We start from the raw sequence: 16,496 nt of genomic DNA on the forward strand, positions 1-16,496 counted from the left end.
GCCAAGTATCTATTGGGGAGTTATCTGAATTTAAATCTGTTATTTGGCGTCTTGCCCTCTGAGAGAACAGGTTTTAGTCTTCTTTTTTTAAAGACATATTTTGGACATATTTTTGCTTTTATGTTGCTTTTGATCATCTACAAACAAGGATAAACATGCTTGAGTAGGGGGTTCAAGTAGAAGACCTCCAAGGTCCCTTCCAACTCTGTAATTCTGTTATATCCAGATCCTTCAGTCCCCCTTCATGGGATTTAGTTGCTACTGCCCTGATCCTTTCTCTGAAGATATGTTCAAATTCCTGTGAATCCTTGCTCAAGTGAAGGGCCTAGAACCGTGATGGCAAACCTATGGCACACTACCAGAAGTGGCACGCAGAGCCATTTCTCCAGGCACGCCAGCTGTCGCCCGTTGCTCTTCTGGGTCTTCGCGCATGCATGCACATCAGAAAACAGAAGACCAGGTGACCGGTGCGCATGTGCACCCCAGCAACCAGAAGCTCAGCTTCCCAGCACATGCATGCATGCTGGGGAACTGGTCTTCCAATTTCTGGCACTCCCGCGTGTGCATCCCGGGGAGCTGCTCTTCTGGGTTCTGGCGTTTCCCCACCTCCCCCCACACAAGCATGCACTTGGTGCCGAAAAAGTTTGCCAAACTGGCCTAGACCCTTCTAGAGTATTAATTTATGTTTCCTAATGTTATGTCACCTGAAAACTGGATAGTATTCGCCTTTACCTTTCCATCCAAATCATTAAGGAACATACCAAAAGACTCAGCACTGATTTTTGTGGCACTAAACAATATATCTTGCTATATGAAATGCGAAAACATTACAGGGGGTCCTTAAATTTCAGCTGTGATTGAGCCCACAATTACAATCAAACTGTGACGATCATTTTGTGGGTCATCACATGACTGACCCATTTTACAAACTTTTTTGCAGTGGTCTTTATGCGAACCCTGTGGCTTTTAAGCAAACCAGTTTTCACCATGGGGTGGATTTTTTGCTGGAAACTGGAAGTAAATGCCGATTTCCAGCAAGAACATCATAAATTATAATAACATGATCATAGGATGATAATAAATGTAGGTTGCTTGCCAAGCACACAAAATAAGGTCCTATGACTTTGGGATCTATAGCCATTGAATCTGGGTCGCACATTACTTTTTCAGGATCCATTATAACTTTGAACAGTTGCTAAGCAACCAGTCATAAGTTGAGTATTATCTGTAATGTGCATCATTTGAATAAGATTTTTGAATTATGTCTATTAGTGATGCTGGCTGATCAAACGATGAGAAAAAAGTAATCAGCAAAATTTATTCTTAACCATTTCTTGCTGTCTGCTGTTTATTAACATATTATTTTAAGATGCTCCCTATTGTATACTCTTCCCTGGTATCATTGTCTGTTTGGTTTGTAGCTTACTGGATCGTCTCTTTAATAATATATGCTCTTTCCTAGTCATCTATTTTACCAGTTCTCCCAAAGTTTCTCAGAAATAATACATAAAAGTTCAGCCAAAGGATCAGCCTATCTCTTTAGAATGCTAAAAGGTAGTTCATTTGGCCTTAATTTTTTAAAAATCATTCAAGGTGAAGAGCTATTCCTTCACCATGTGTCTGTCAAACTCTAGCAAATTGACCAATTCTAAGTTGTGGGCTCCTTAGTGCTCTCTGATCTTGGTGGTTTTCTTGCGGAGATTTTATTACCAAACTAGATAACGTCATCAGTGCTAATAGAGAATGGTTTTAATAAAGGAAAATATTTGTAACTCAGGGTTGACATGGTGTTACCTAGTTTGAGTAATGAACCATCTGTGAGAAAAGCAAGCTCAGCCCCAATGACCCAGAGGTGGCATTCAACAGGTTCTGACCAGTTCTGGAGAACCGGTAGCGGAAATTTTGAGTAGTTCGGAGAACCAGTAAATACCATCACTGCCTGGCCCTGCCCCCATCTATTCTCTGCCTCCCGAGTCCCAGCTGATCGGGAGGGAAATGGGGATTTTGTAGTAACTTTCCTCTGGAATGGGGAGGGAATGGAGATTTTATAGTATCCTTCTCCTGCAACGCACATCAAGCCACGCCACGCACATCAAGCCACATCCACAGAACTGGTAGTAAAAATAATTGAATCCCACCACTGCAACCACCCTTCAAAGAGTGGTTTGCTCTTATTTTTATATACTAGTGGTTTGCCTTGTCAGTTTTGATGGGGGTGGTTTTGGTAGTTCCTTGCTTAGGCTGTTGCTTACTTTTACCTTGTTTGTCTGCTGTTGATAGTAACTTGATTGGTTACTTCTTGATTCCTGGTCTAAGTGTTAATTTCTGCTCCTCTGGGTGTTGATTGCTGGTGAGGAGGTGTTTACTAATTCTAAGCATTGGCTGTCCTTTCACCTTACCATTTTTCCATTATTATTTTTTTACTTATTTATTCTTCTGTTCAGATCTTCACTAAGTTTTAATGTAGCCATGTTAACTTCCTCTGTTATCCCCCCCCCCCTTTTGGGGCTTTCTGTTTCCTTCTTTAGAAGATCTCATCCAGTTCCTTTTCTCATCAGCCTCTCCTTCTATGGCAGGGGTGTCAAACTCAAGGCCCAGGAGCCAGATCCGGCCCACAGGATGCTTAGTTCTGGCCCGCAGGACCACCCTGGAAACAGCAAAGGACCGGCCTGCGGTGCCTCTGCCAACAAAAATGGAACTCAGGAAGGCCTCCGTTTTCACTGGCAGAGGGTTGCAGGAGGCCGTCATAGCTGAAATGGAACTTGGGAGTCCATTTTCACCGGCAGAGTACTCGGGCCACCACAGGCACCCCCAACATGAGTGACGTCGAGCTGACCATGCCTACCCTGGCTGCACCCACCCTGGCCCCCCAAGATCAAACACAGCCCTAATGCGGCCCTCAATGAAATCGAGTTTGACACACCTGTTCTATGGGGATGTTACTGATCACTGTTCTGAGTTGATTTAAAATCTGCTTGTTCGATATCGAAAATATGCATTTGTCTGTATTCAGTTTTACTTTGCCTTTAAAAAAGGAAGAACTCCAACGATGCACGGTCCTTCTCTCCAACGTCCTTCTTAGCATCGACTGATTTAATTAAGTCTTTCCTTTTGGTTAGTATCAAATCTACTATAGCTGATTCCTTCTGCCTCACGCAAGCCAGCTGGAGAAAGTGGTTCTGAAGGGAAATCATGACTTCCTTGGAAGGACCATTCTTGGCAAAGTCTGTTTCTCAAAAGCTGATGGAGTGACATTTTCCTCCACTATTCCTTTTATGCCTCTTTGAAAGATCTGAATTCTGTATTTTGGAAGGCATAGTTTTGTGTTTGGAAAGCATCGCTCCATTTTCTTGGCTGCCTGGGTGAGAGTTCACACTAGTAACACCAGTGTTTTTGTCTGCTTTTCCAGTTATTTTAATACAGAAACTGTTTACAACATTGCAAGTTTCATTCATCTGAATTTCTGGGCTGGAAAATATGTTTTTTAACATGCAGTAACGTAACAATCCTCTTAGCTTCCCATTGCCATTGCTCCTTTGGAAGGAACCATATCCTTAATGATCATATTCCAGTTAAGGGAATATGATGTCGTACCACCAGGTCCTTATTATAACTATTGAACCATATTCGTCTTCCTGTACAAAAGACTGAAACTCATAGTTATTTCCCATAATTTTAATATTAATGTAAAGACAATACCATGAACCTCCTGAGCCATTCCTGATTTTTCATTGCGCTACAAAGGTCATATGTGTGAAAATTGGTTGTAAGTCTCTTTTTTCAGTGGCATTGTAACTTTGAACGGTCACTAAATGAACTGTTGTAAGTCGAGGACCACCTGTGCTACATAGCCAGGCACTGGCCTGAAATATTCAACTTCTTTTTCTTGTCCTCTTCCATGTAGTGGAAGGTTGGACAAGAACAGAATCTAAACCTCTAGAGCCGTGATGGCGAACCTATGGCACATGTGCTGGAGGTGGCACACAGAGCCCTCTCTGGTTTTCACTGCATGCATGCGTGCCAGCCAACTGGTCTTTGCGTGTGCTGGAACACCAAAAATCTGAAGACGAGCTGAACGGCACGTGCATGCGTGCACCGGAAACAGCTGCACAGCGTGTGCATGCAGTTTCAGTTTCTGATGCTCTGGCGCATGTGGACCAGCTGACCAGCAAGCATGAGCACACTGGAAAGCGGAAGACCAGCTGAACGGTGTGCATCTGTGCACTGGAAAGCAGAAGACCAGCCTGGACAGCATTCTTCCACACAATGAAAAGCGGAACACCAGCTGGACCATGTGTATCTGCGCACTGGAAAGCAGAAGACGAGCCTGGACAGCATTCTTTCACACACTGGAAAGCAGTAGACCAGCTGGATGGTGCGCATGCGCACACTGAAAAGCAGAAGACCAGCCTGGACAGCATTCATCCACACACTGGAAAGCGGAAGACCAGCTGGATGGTGCGCATCTGCTCACTGGAAAGCGGAAGACCAGCTGGACGGTGCGCATGCGCACACTGGAAAGCAGGAGACCAGCCTGGACAGCATGCATCCACACACTGGAAAGTGGAAGACCAGCTGGACGGTGCGCATCTGCGCACTGGAAAGCAGAAGACCAGCTGGACGGCGTGCATCTGTGCACTGGAAAGCAGAAGACCAGCCCGGACAGCATTCATCCACACACTGGAAAGTGGAAGACCAGCTGGACGGTGCGCATCTGTGCACTGGAAAGCAGAAGGCCAGCTGGATGGCATGCATCTGTGCACTGGAAAGCGGAAGACCAGCCTGGACGGCATTCATCCACACACTGGAAAGCGGAAGACCAGCTGGACAGGGTGCATCTGCGCACTGGAAAGCGGAAGACCAGCTGAACGGTGTGCATGCGCACACTGGAATGCAGGAGACCAGCCTGGACAGCATGCATCTACACACTGGAAAGCAGAAGACCAGCTGGACAGCGTGCATCTGTGCACTGGAAAGCAGAAGACCAGCCTGGACAGCATTCATCCACACACTGGAAAGTGGAAGACCAGCTGGACGGTGTGCATCTGTGCACTGGAAAGTGGAAGACCAGCTGGATGTCGTGCATCTGTGCACTGGAAAGCAGGAGACCAGTCTGGACAGCATTCATCTACACACTGGAAAGTGGAAGACCAGCTGGACGGTGTGCATCTGTGCACTGGAAAGTGGAAGACCAGCTGGACGTCGTGCATCTGTGCACTGGAAAGCAGGAGACCAGCCCGGACAGCATTCATCCACACACTGGAAAGTGGAAGACCAGCTGGACGGTGCGCATCTGTGCACTGGAAAGCGGAAGACCAGCCTGGACAGCATGCATCCACACACTGGAAAGCGGAAGACCAGCTGTCCGCCATGCGTCCCAGTTAGCTGATCTTCTGGTTTTTGGGTTCTGGCGCACGCGTATTCCAGTTTTGGCACTCAGTGCCAAAAAGGTTCGCTATCACTGCTCTAGAGCCTTGAGCATCCTTCCCAAATTTTCAAACCCTTTGATAGCTGTTCTTTTTTGTAACATCTGTTCCAGCTTGGATTAGCTGAGAAAAGGTCATCGTTAGTGAACTAGATAACTATTCCATGTTTTTCTCATTCCTAGTCCTACCAGGCAGTACAGATAGCTCTCGGCTTACAACCACAATTGAGGCCAACATTTCTGTTACTAAGCAAAACATTTGTTTTGTCCCATTTTACAACCCTTTCATGTGAGTTTTGTCCCATTTTATGACCTTTCTTCCCCGTGTTGTGAAAGTGAATCACTGCAGTTGTTAAGTTAGTAGCACAGTTGATAAGTGAATCTGACTTCCCCATTGACTTTTCTTGTCGGAAGGTCAGACCACATGACTCCGGGACACTGCAACCGTCACAAACATGAGTCAGTGATCCAGCATCTGAATTTGATCACATCACCATGGCGACATGCGACAGTCGTGTGAAAAATTGTCACAAGTCCCTTTTTTCAGAGCCATTCTAACTACAAACGATCACTAAACGAACTGTTAGTAAGTTGCGGTAACTACCTGTATGCCTCATGAGACAATGCATCTGGTCAGTAATACGTTTATTTTCATTTTTCATGGTTGTCCCAGAGGTGCTTTTTTCAAGAGGCAACTGGACTTCCTGGTTTTTCTTTGAAGATATTTTGCTTCTCATCCAAGAAGCTGCTTCAGCTCTGGCTGGATGGTGGGGAATGGAAGGATTTATATTCCTTGCAGACAGCTGGTCATTTGCATTGTTTTTAGAGAATCGTTGAGGCCACCTGGAGGTTTATCTGTGTCCTCAGGGTCCCCTGAGTGGTGCAAATGGGTGTGGAGCCTTCTTGGAACTGCTGAAAGGACTGTGTTGCAAACTGGAGATAGATGATGTCGTATCAATCCCCCCTTTGTTGAAAGAGAGCTGTTCAATTTTGACACAGATGGCCTCTTGGACCTCTTTTTCAAACTCTTCCCCAGTTGCCTCTTGAAGAAAAAAAACACCTTTGGGACAACCGTGTCCTGGATGACTGAGAATCTCCGTAGACATTCCTCATGGCTGTGAGTCATCCACTACCATAACCAGCTACCCCAAAACTCTGAGAGGAAATACAGGTAGCCGATTCTGAGCCATTCATTTACAGAGCACGTCACTGGCAACAGCATTGAAGGGAGCCGGCACCAGTGTTCTATGCGCATTTTGAAAATTATATTGTCCTTATTTTAATCATTTAAATGCAGGGCTGCCTAACAAACGGCTGTAAACAGTATTTTTCGTCCTAGAAGAAATGTCCTTTTGAGAACAAGGGTTGACTGAGGCCGTATCCAATACCTAACCACCATTTAGGTTATGCCTGCTGGGCAATCTGTCTGTCACGCATCTGAATCCCAAGTCTTTGTACTGCACACAACAGGCTGGCCAGGGTGGGGGACACACACACACGCACAACAACATTGCGCTCCCACCTGCAAGCCACACAGGCATCGGTATCATACTCCAATTAGAGTTTCAGCGAGTGGGCTTCCCCCCTCCTTTTCTTTTTTTAACTTACCGCCTGACAGACACCCCGCCTCCTTCTGCCAGCAGGCACCTGCGTTTGATCTTTAAATGGAGCAGAGATCATTTGAGAGCCATGCCAGACTTTCTCTTCCACTGCTCCTGCCCCCTCCCGCCTTCGCCCCCATTGCATTTGCCATGGTATAAAGGTGGGTCGGGAGACGGAAGAGCAATAGGTCTCTTTTTCAGTTTAAGCAATAACCTAAAGCTGAAGTCAGATTCCTGATTATTCCTTGGAAGAATAAAAGTCAAGGCTAGGCAGAACTGTTTGCAAGACCTCCCATTCTTGCCATTGTTATCGTGTGTGTGTGTGTGTGTGTGTGTGTGTGTGTGTAGTCACACACATGCATATGGTTTTTTTTCCTCCTTTGCCCAACGAGTGGCAGGTTAGTTGCATTAAAAGAAAAATAAGGAGGGGAAGACAAATCTGCAGAAATTCATTCTAGACCTGCCTTAGACATCAAAAACTAGCTGGGTGTTTTGGGGCCAATCAGTCTCTCTCAGCCCACCCCACCTCATAGGGTTGTTGTTTTAGGGGAAAAAAATAGGAGGAAGGAAAATAGTCATGTTTGCCACCTCGAGGTATTAGTTGAAATAATAAAGGCAGGATAAAAATGCATTAAAAAATACAAAATTGCTGCTCCTCGTAAGGTCAGCAAATGTCTTCTCTCTGACCTGTCCTTCTCAGAGCAGATCTACATTTAAAAAAAAACCAATGTTTTTTTTTATAAACATTGAAGTATTAAAACATACGGGAGCATTCACCCCCAACCCAAACACATGTACCTGAAATATAACAAATAAAGAAGGGAGATTCCCTGAATTGTAGGTATAGGGGCTCCTACCAGATCTTTTTACACACTGATCATCATTGTTACTGTTCAACTAAACACGATCTGAGGATCTGGTGTTCAAAAGAAGAAGTATTGAGAAAAGACGTGGAGTGTCCAAAGAGGCAGGATTAAACCTGTTGGAATCTCTTAAAAGATCCCAACCCCACCCACCCCACCCCACCCTCTGTTTCTTGTTCCTGTACTAAATCTATAAATGAGCAGGCAGGATACTGGAAAGATCATCATTCTGCATACAGTTATCTATAAATCTAGGACTAGTGCATGTCCTCCCACTCTGATCTTTGCCTGCTATTTACTTTTTAAAAGAAGGTCCCCTGAGGGGGAGGAGGGGGAGGAGGAGGAGGAGAAGAAAGAAGAAGAAGAAGAAGAAGAAGAAGAAGAAGAAGAAGAAGAAGAAGAAGAAGAAGAAGAAGAAGAAGAAGAAGAAGAAGAAGAAGAAGAAGAAGAAGAAGTTGTTGTTGAAGAAATTCATCCAAGAAGCTTCATCAGTTCTGGCTAATGACCAGATGACTTCAAAGAAATATGCCCCTCACCATCCTGCCAGAATCAATAAAGCTTCTTGGACGAGAAACAAAATGTCATCCTCTTCTTTATCAGGACAAAAAAAAAACCCATCCAATTGCCTTTTGAAAAAGCATCTTTGAGACAACCTGGATGGCTGAGAATCTCCACAGACATTTTTTTAACTTTACTTTACTTTTACTTTATTTCATATTTCTAGACCGCCCCCTCTCCCAAAAGGGACTTTTGGGAGGGTGGTGCGTGAACTGCATTTCCCTTTGATTTTTTCCCAATTTTGCCCACAGTGCCCCTTCAGGTGCTTCTTCTGTTACCCTTGGCAAGTTTTAAAAGACTTTTAAAAGATGTTATTGCCATAGCAGGTGACAGCACCTAGCCAAACTTGACTGCTTAAAAAAAAAAGCTAAGGAGAAAATCAGGAGACTCCAAAGCTTTAGACTAGGTTGGGGAGTCAAAACAAATCTCTTGGATGAAAGAAATGGAAGACTACTTCCACCTTGTCATCGTCCCCCCTCCCCCAACCCCCCCCCCCAAGGATAAATGTATCCACATAAGTTGCCAAAAGGCGAAACTGATGTTCTACCATGCTTGGTTGAAGGACACAGAAAAATGTAGTCAGGGGGACAGTGTCACAATATACAGTTCTGAAGCGGTTGCTGACTTTGAACTGTTTTGTTTTTTTTAATCTTACAGGACTTGATTTTAACGTGTGTTTTTTGCTTATTGTTAAAATGGGTGATTGCACCTCCCAAAGATTCCACTTGAAGATAGTCTTCTCAGTTCTCCTTCTTGCCCCAAGTCCCGACCTTTCTATTAATTTAGCATATTGCCCATTAGACTGATTAACTTAAAAGTGGCATTTGGAGATAGGAACTACTTGCTGCTTTTGGAAGAGGCAAGAAGGGGAGAGCCTGGCAGTCCGGCAGAATTCTAGTTCCCATGGTAACATCCTGGTATGTTTCCTGGGTGACAGAGATGCTCCAAATTGCGTACCTTTTTAGACAGTTTAGAACATGTAAGGTTGTGTTTCAGTGTTTGCTGCTTAGCTTTTTAGAGCAGAAGGAAGACTTTTTAGGAGGAAAACTTCTCAACCATCACCATCACCCCTTTAAACAACAAAAGCCTATTTTTGTTTTAAAGACATGTCCGATATTGTTTGGACCTTGGTCTGCTTCTTTGTCTCAGTTTTTCTTTTTTTAAAAAAAAACCTAGTCCTAGGTCATCATCTTCCTGGGAAAAGTCACATCAGATCATGATGTTAAACAAAATGACATCATGGTGATTCATAATCAGTCAAGTTGTCTGTGGGTTGATGTCACCAAGGTCAAGTGAAATAGCTTTCAGAAGCTTTGCCCCACTTCTCACTGTACAAGTGTGATAGTTATCTTCACATTGAGCTTTGAGGGAGTTTTTGGAATATGAAATATAGTCGTAATTTTTTGCTGTTCTTTTAGCAAACAAATAATATGGACAGCTATGGAGATCTTTTCAGCAACCATCATTTTATGTATATACAGTTCCTTCAATGTCCATCAGGGTTTTCGCGGGGTGTCTGTGTGTCAAAACGATTGATGTAGCAATTGTGATTGCAAACTTAAAGTCCTACACATTTTATGAGTCTATACGTAAGGCACATAAGATCAAAGCCCCACTCTTTTATAATGCACATAAAAAAGGGTGGGATTTTGAGCAGACCTTCAGAAACTTTGTCTTGACTTTCTCTCTCTCTCTCTCTCTTTCTCTCTCTCTCTCTCTCTCTCTCACACACACACACACATTTTTTCTGTCCCATACACATTTTTCTCTCTTTTTCACACACATTATTTCTTTCTTTTTCTCTCTCTCTCACATATTCTTTCTTTCTTTCTCCCTCCCACACACATATTCTTTCTCCCTCTCTCTCTTTCACACACATATTTCTCTCTCTCTCTCTCACACACACACATTTTTCTGTCCTATACACATTTTTTCTCTTTCTCTTTTCCTCTCTCTTACAAACATATTTTTTCTCTTTCTCTCTCTTTCACACACACACACACACACACACACACACACTCAAACATTATTTCTCTTTCTTCTTCTCTTTCTCACACACATTCTCTCCCTCTCCCTCCCCCCCTCTCTCATACACACACACACACACAACTGCAGATGCCCCTGAAGTTCCTATCATTTCAGGCTGTTTTACATTATTTAATTGGGAGCACAATTATAAATTGTAACAATCTGTCCCTGAAGAGATACTATTCTGTGGCAGCTGCAATTAGATAATGCCTGTTTTCAAGTATTGTGGATAAATAAAATGGTAGCTGCCTAGTTTATCAAGAAACCCTGCTTCTTCCTGCAGTGGTTTGGGAAAAAACAAAATAAGAAGAAACAAGAGCTTTTTTTTGAAAAAAAAAAGAATAATGCAACAAAAGAAGACTACTGCATACTATTTATGTACTGCTGGAACTCCCTTGTCTGTCACCTTCAACTGAGTGAAGGTGACAATTTTTAAATCCAGGTATACCTCAAATATGCTAACTTAACATTAACGTGTCCCAAAACCATTACTCCCACAAGATTGAAATTCCAACGATGTTTAGACCAGTTGCGTTGGCAAAGTTGTGGCCACTGCCATGCCATCCTGTGATACTGCTTTTTCTTTTTTAGCAATGGTCACATGATCCTAATTTCCAGCACTCCCTGCCAACTTTCCACAAACGAAGTCGATGGGGAAATCGGCAGGAAATTAGAACTTGCTCCTGTTCTCACTGCTGTCGTTTTAATACCCGACGGTGGTTAATCTGTTCCTCTGTTTAGATAAGGGAATATCTCTGAAGCAATGAGCCAAGAGGTCAGGGGTTGCCTATCAAATCGAAACCTGATTAGGTATATAACGTGGGAGAGGGAATTGTGCAAACTCAAACTACTGTCCAACTAGGTCAGGGGTGTCCAAACTTGGGAACTTTAAGACTTGTGGACTTCAACTCCCAGAATTCCCCAGCCAGCTATGCTGGCTGGGGAATTCTGGGAGTTGAAGTCCACAAGTCTTAAAGTTCCCAAGTTTGGACACCCCTGAACTAGGTCTAATACAAGAGGCTTAATTGTGTCTCCAACATTTTGTGAACATGGTTGGGGCTTCCAGATCTGGGCTGCAAAGACCACCAGATGAAAACAAAGAGATACAAACAACAACCGTCTGCCTTCAGTATTGTAATCATCCAAATTTTGACTGCCCAGGTAACAATAGCAATAGCACTTAAACTTATATACCACTTTCCAGTGCTTTCCTGCCTCTCTAAGCCATGGGTGGGCTTCAAAAATTTCAGCAACGGGTTCTCTGCCCAGTCGCTGGGTGGGCGTGGCCATGGTGGGTGTGGCCTAATCAGGCATTTACGCCTTCCCCAGGCTCCAGAGGCTTTCCCCGAGCCTCTGGGGTGGCAAAAACTGCCTACCCCGGGCTCTGGAGGCCCATTTCTGGCCTTCTGGAACTTCCGAGAGGCCCATTTTTCCCCCTCTACGAGCCTCTACGCAAGCCATGCACTTACTTCGTATCCTGCCCCATACATCCCTTCGGCCAATCCGCTCTCACAGGGAGGGGCTCTTCCGGGTACCGTCCACGAGGCAGTGCCAACGGGCGACGCCCAGGAGTAGGGCCTTCTCTGTGATGGGCCCGACCCTCTGGAATGACCTCCCCCGTGACATCAGAACAACCACTGATCTCCGCTCCTTCCGTAAGATGCTCAAGACCCACCTGTTTAGTTTAGCGGGCCTGGCCTAATCTCAATCTAGTCCCTCAATTCTGTACTTTTAAATTTTTGGGGTTGTTTTAAGCTGATTTTTAACTTTTATTACCCTGTACAGCCTTATTGTTTAATTGGTTTTTTAAGTGTATCTATTTTATATTAGGTTTTAATGTGGTGTCTGTACACCGCCCCGAGTCCCTTTGGGGAGAGGGGGCGGTCTATAAATTTAATAAAATAAATAAATAAATAAATACTTCACATCCAAAACGAGCTGTGTGGTACTCCTGGGAGGGGTCGGGTGGGAGGGGCCAGCCAGGGGTGGAATTGAGGTTCTCCGAACCAGCCATAACGTTAGTTACGGGTTCTCCCAAACTCAGGCGAACCCATAGCTGCTCACCCGTAGCTGCTCACCCCTGCTCTAAGCAGCTTAAAGAATCAACATATTGCCCCCAACCAGCAGATCAAGTTCATTCAGTTGCATGGACCTGGGAAAGGTTCAAAAATACTTGTTGCTTGCTTACAGGGATTATTGAACCCTGGGATTTAAACCTGGACATTTAAACTCCAGTGAGTTCTGGTAAACATTAACCTCTGTTTCCTTTTCACAATTTGGAGCATATCTCCAACCAAAGTTGGAGGCGATTCCTGAGCTCACCAGCACTTTCTCCAGCTTCCTAAAAGACAGGGGTGAAAAAGTTACCCTGCGAGTGAGAGACACCCCCCCATTCCTTGCTTTATCCCCACATTTGGTCTTGCAGTGAGGGAGGGAAAGGAAAAGAAAAAAAACTGGTCTACCTGCAAAAAAGTCTGGTAAAAGGAGACCCCAGAGCTCCAAGGATGTCACAGTTGGGAGGTGGGGATTGGCCAGACATCCTGCCAATTATCACCTGGTCCACCTCCAAGACCCTCTTAGCTTTAGTTCAACTGCCAATTCGTGCAATGGCTGATTTGGCTGCCTGAGGCCAGCAAGGTTATTAATGCTGAGGCATGGTGCCAACCCAGAGCAGCCCCCGTGGAGGAAAGGCCTTGGAAATGCCCGTTTTGTGAAGAGTTCTGGGTAGGTTTTGAAATTTCAAATAATCTTTCAGCCACAAATCGGGTCAAAATATTTAAATCTGGAGATAGTTTCACCTGATTAAGGTACCGCATATCCTTGACTTATGACTGGTTGCTTAGCGACCATTCAAATTGGGGAGACACCCCCAACCCCCCAAAATGCTACTTATATGACCCACCTTTGAAGATCCAGCATCCTCCCACATGATCCCGCAACCAGCCCACTTACACAGCTATCTGCAGCATCCCACAACTGTGATTTATGATCATTTTGCCAGAAACTGACATTTGCTGCCAGTTTCTGGCAAAAACCATCCCCTAGTGAACATTTATGACCTCTACAAAAAGTTGTAATATCAGGTCTGATCACATGGTGACCCACTTAACAACTGTCATTAGTTGTGACGGTTGCAGGTCATAACTTGAGGGCTACCTGTATCACATCGCAATTGTGTCAGAAGCCTTGAGAGGCTCCCGGGTTGGAAGGATTAGCCAGCGACATCACCATTTCCCTGGGGACGCACAGTTGGGTCTCCTTTCATGTCCCCAGCAGGAGCTGGTTCAAAGGACAGGAGCTCGCCCACCCCACAGCAGCACACGGGTCTCAAACGCGAGCTTGCTAAACTCCAATCCAATATCCTAACCATGAGACCCACTGTACTCCAGGTCTACCTGTAAAGAGAAGCAGACTGTTATAGCCATTCTCAAGTGCTGACCTCAGGCTTGAGACAGCCTGGTTCAAATCCATCCTCCAGGGGGCAACTTTAGGCAAGTCAGTTTTGCTTCACCCAGCCTTCCTTACAGGGTTGTTGTAAGAGGCAAAATGGGAGGAGAGAGTTTTTTTACATGTCACTTTGAACTCCTGGAATAAAAGGCAAACTGTAAATCAGACAAATAATAAATAACTTGATTTGTTTCCCTCCGCTCTTAGCTTTTGATTTTGCCTCTCCTTTTACCAGGGCTCAGTGGCTATGATGCTGAGCTTGTTCATCAGAAAGTCTGCGGTTCGAATCCCTAGTGCCACATAATGGATTGAGCTCCCGTTACTTGTCCCAGCTTCTGCCAACCTAGCAGTTCGAAAGAATGTAAAATTGCAAGTAGAAAAATGGGGACCACATTTGGTGGGAAGGTAACAGCGTTCTGTGCATCTTCGGTGTTTAGTCATGCCGGCCACATGATCACAGAGACGTCTTCAGACAGCGCTGGCTCTTCAGCTTTGCAACGGAGATGAGCACCGCCCTCTAGAGTTGGGAACGACTGGCACCTATGTCCGAGGGGAACCTTTACCTCCTTTTACCCCACTCGACCTCACTCATTGCTCTTTTGTCTTTTGAGGTAACATTCAGGCTAAACTTCCAGTTTGTCTGCATGCTGGCTGAAACAGGCAGGCCAGTAATACCAGCTTGGTTGTAAAAAAAGGGGGGGGGAAAGGGCGATCAGCTAGTTAAGATGAAAAAGCATAGCATTCAGCTACCTGCAGAAACTAGATTACACCATTGTTCTCGAGGTCTCCTCCTGGGAAGAGCTAACAATTTAGCCAAGGCTCTTTACTGCTGTACCTCAAATTGCTGCTTGTTCTATTGGCAATAAAAAGGTTTATCACCATGGAAAGCTTCACATGCTCAATTTCTGTAGGACCAGTTTACCCACCCTACCCGTAACAGAGCTGACAACTAATAAAACAATAATAAAACTCCATCATAATGTAATAAATGACTCAAGCGTGGAGGCGCTGCCAGCAATGCTACTCCGCAGTCGGCATAAGTCATCCTAAAAATCTCAAAGCGCAGCGTAATCAAGCACGACAGGCACTTTGACAAATAAAATCACAGCTCCCGGCGGGGCTCCAGCAAATTGCAGAGGCCGGTGCTTAAGCGGCAGGATTGTGGGAAATAGCCTCAGGTGTTTTTCCAGGCAGCATCTGACCAGGGCTTGCTGGATGAGCTCCATGACACCTGCTGTCCTGTCCAGCCCTTCGTGAGCCAAGCCAACTTTGGGATCCCTGGGGAAAAGATCACGGGCTGCAGTTGAGCAGGTGGATAGGATAAAGCTACTCATTGGTGGGACAGAATTGAAGTTTTGCTCCCTTTTTAATACTTGAAGCTTCTGGAAAACCTTCTTGTTTTACTCTAGCTTTTGGGCAACAGTCTACTGAGATGGGGCAAGCATCAAGACGGTAGGGCTACTTCGTTCTTGTTAAGTTGGGGTGGGAAACAGCCACAGTTGGCATTTCATAGGGGCTAAGGGCTGCAAAGAGGAACAACGTCAAATCTACATAGGCAAGGCTAGGGTTAGGAGGAGATTCTTGGGAGTTGTCTTAAAGGTGGTATGTGCCTATTTGAGGGCTTACAGAACGAGTCTATGACAATTCGCCACGGCCAACTCACCATGGCCAACTTGACACAGCCATCTCAGCATGGCTATCTCACCTCAGCCAACTTGCTGCAGGACAACTTGCCACGGCCATCTCGCCATAGAGCAACTCACTGCTGGACAAAAGCCACACTAATAACAAAGAAATGGTGGGATAAAATCATTATTCAAAATCAAAAGGAGGGACAGAATGAAATGTGAAGGGCAAAAATTAAAATATGTTTTTATTTATTTTAAATAATCAAATATAATTGATAAATTATACCGCAGCAAGTTGTTTCCTGCAGCGAGTTGGCCATGGCGAGTAGGCTGTGTCAAATTGTCCCATTCCCTTACAGAACAGCCGACATCTGTCTCCAAGTGGCAGGAAGGATGGCCATCAGCTTTCAGCTGTCCTGGTCAGGAGGGGCCTTCAGGGCCATAGAAAGGGTCTTTGGCTGGTGGTAGCTTTAAGATCAGTGATGGCGAGCCTTTTTCTAAAGGTGTGTCAAAACTGAATGTGCGCGCACTATCGTGTGTGCAGGCCCACCCACCTGTGCGCGCATGAGCAACCTCCCCACCTGCACATGCACGAGCCCCTTTGCCAGCCGCCGGGGGAGGCCCTTTTTGCCCTCCCTAGGCTTCAGGAAAGCCTCCGGAATCTGGGGAGGGTGAAAATTCCACACACACACACACACACGTGCATGGGGGGTTGCACACGCATGCACAGATGGGGAGTCGTTAGTGCATGGTCTGTCCTTGATGGTCTGTCCTTGCTTACTGCAGCCACAGAGTCAGGATACAGAATAGCCTTACCCTTCACCCTTATACCATTCCAGAGGTGTTTTCCCCCCCATGATATTTCTTATTTATCTTAAAAATTGCACAGAAAGAGCTAATCAGACAGGCAGACTCAAAAGATGACAAAAATGCCAAATCCAGTCTA

At 45.0% G+C, this 16,496-nt stretch overlaps 1 protein-coding gene across 3 annotated transcripts in view; it reads left to right on the plus strand.

The window, feature by feature from the left end:
* PPP1R1A (protein phosphatase 1 regulatory inhibitor subunit 1A) overlaps window positions 1-16,496 on the plus strand; it is a 117,826-nt gene that overhangs the window by 81,103 nt on the left and 20,227 nt on the right. The gene's annotated exons all lie outside the window — the stretch shown is intronic.

This window comes from Natrix helvetica (genome assembly GCF_964273705.1).
Source record: "Natrix helvetica genome assembly, chromosome: 1".
Taxonomy (NCBI): Eukaryota; Metazoa; Chordata; class Lepidosauria; order Squamata; family Natricidae; genus Natrix; species Natrix helvetica.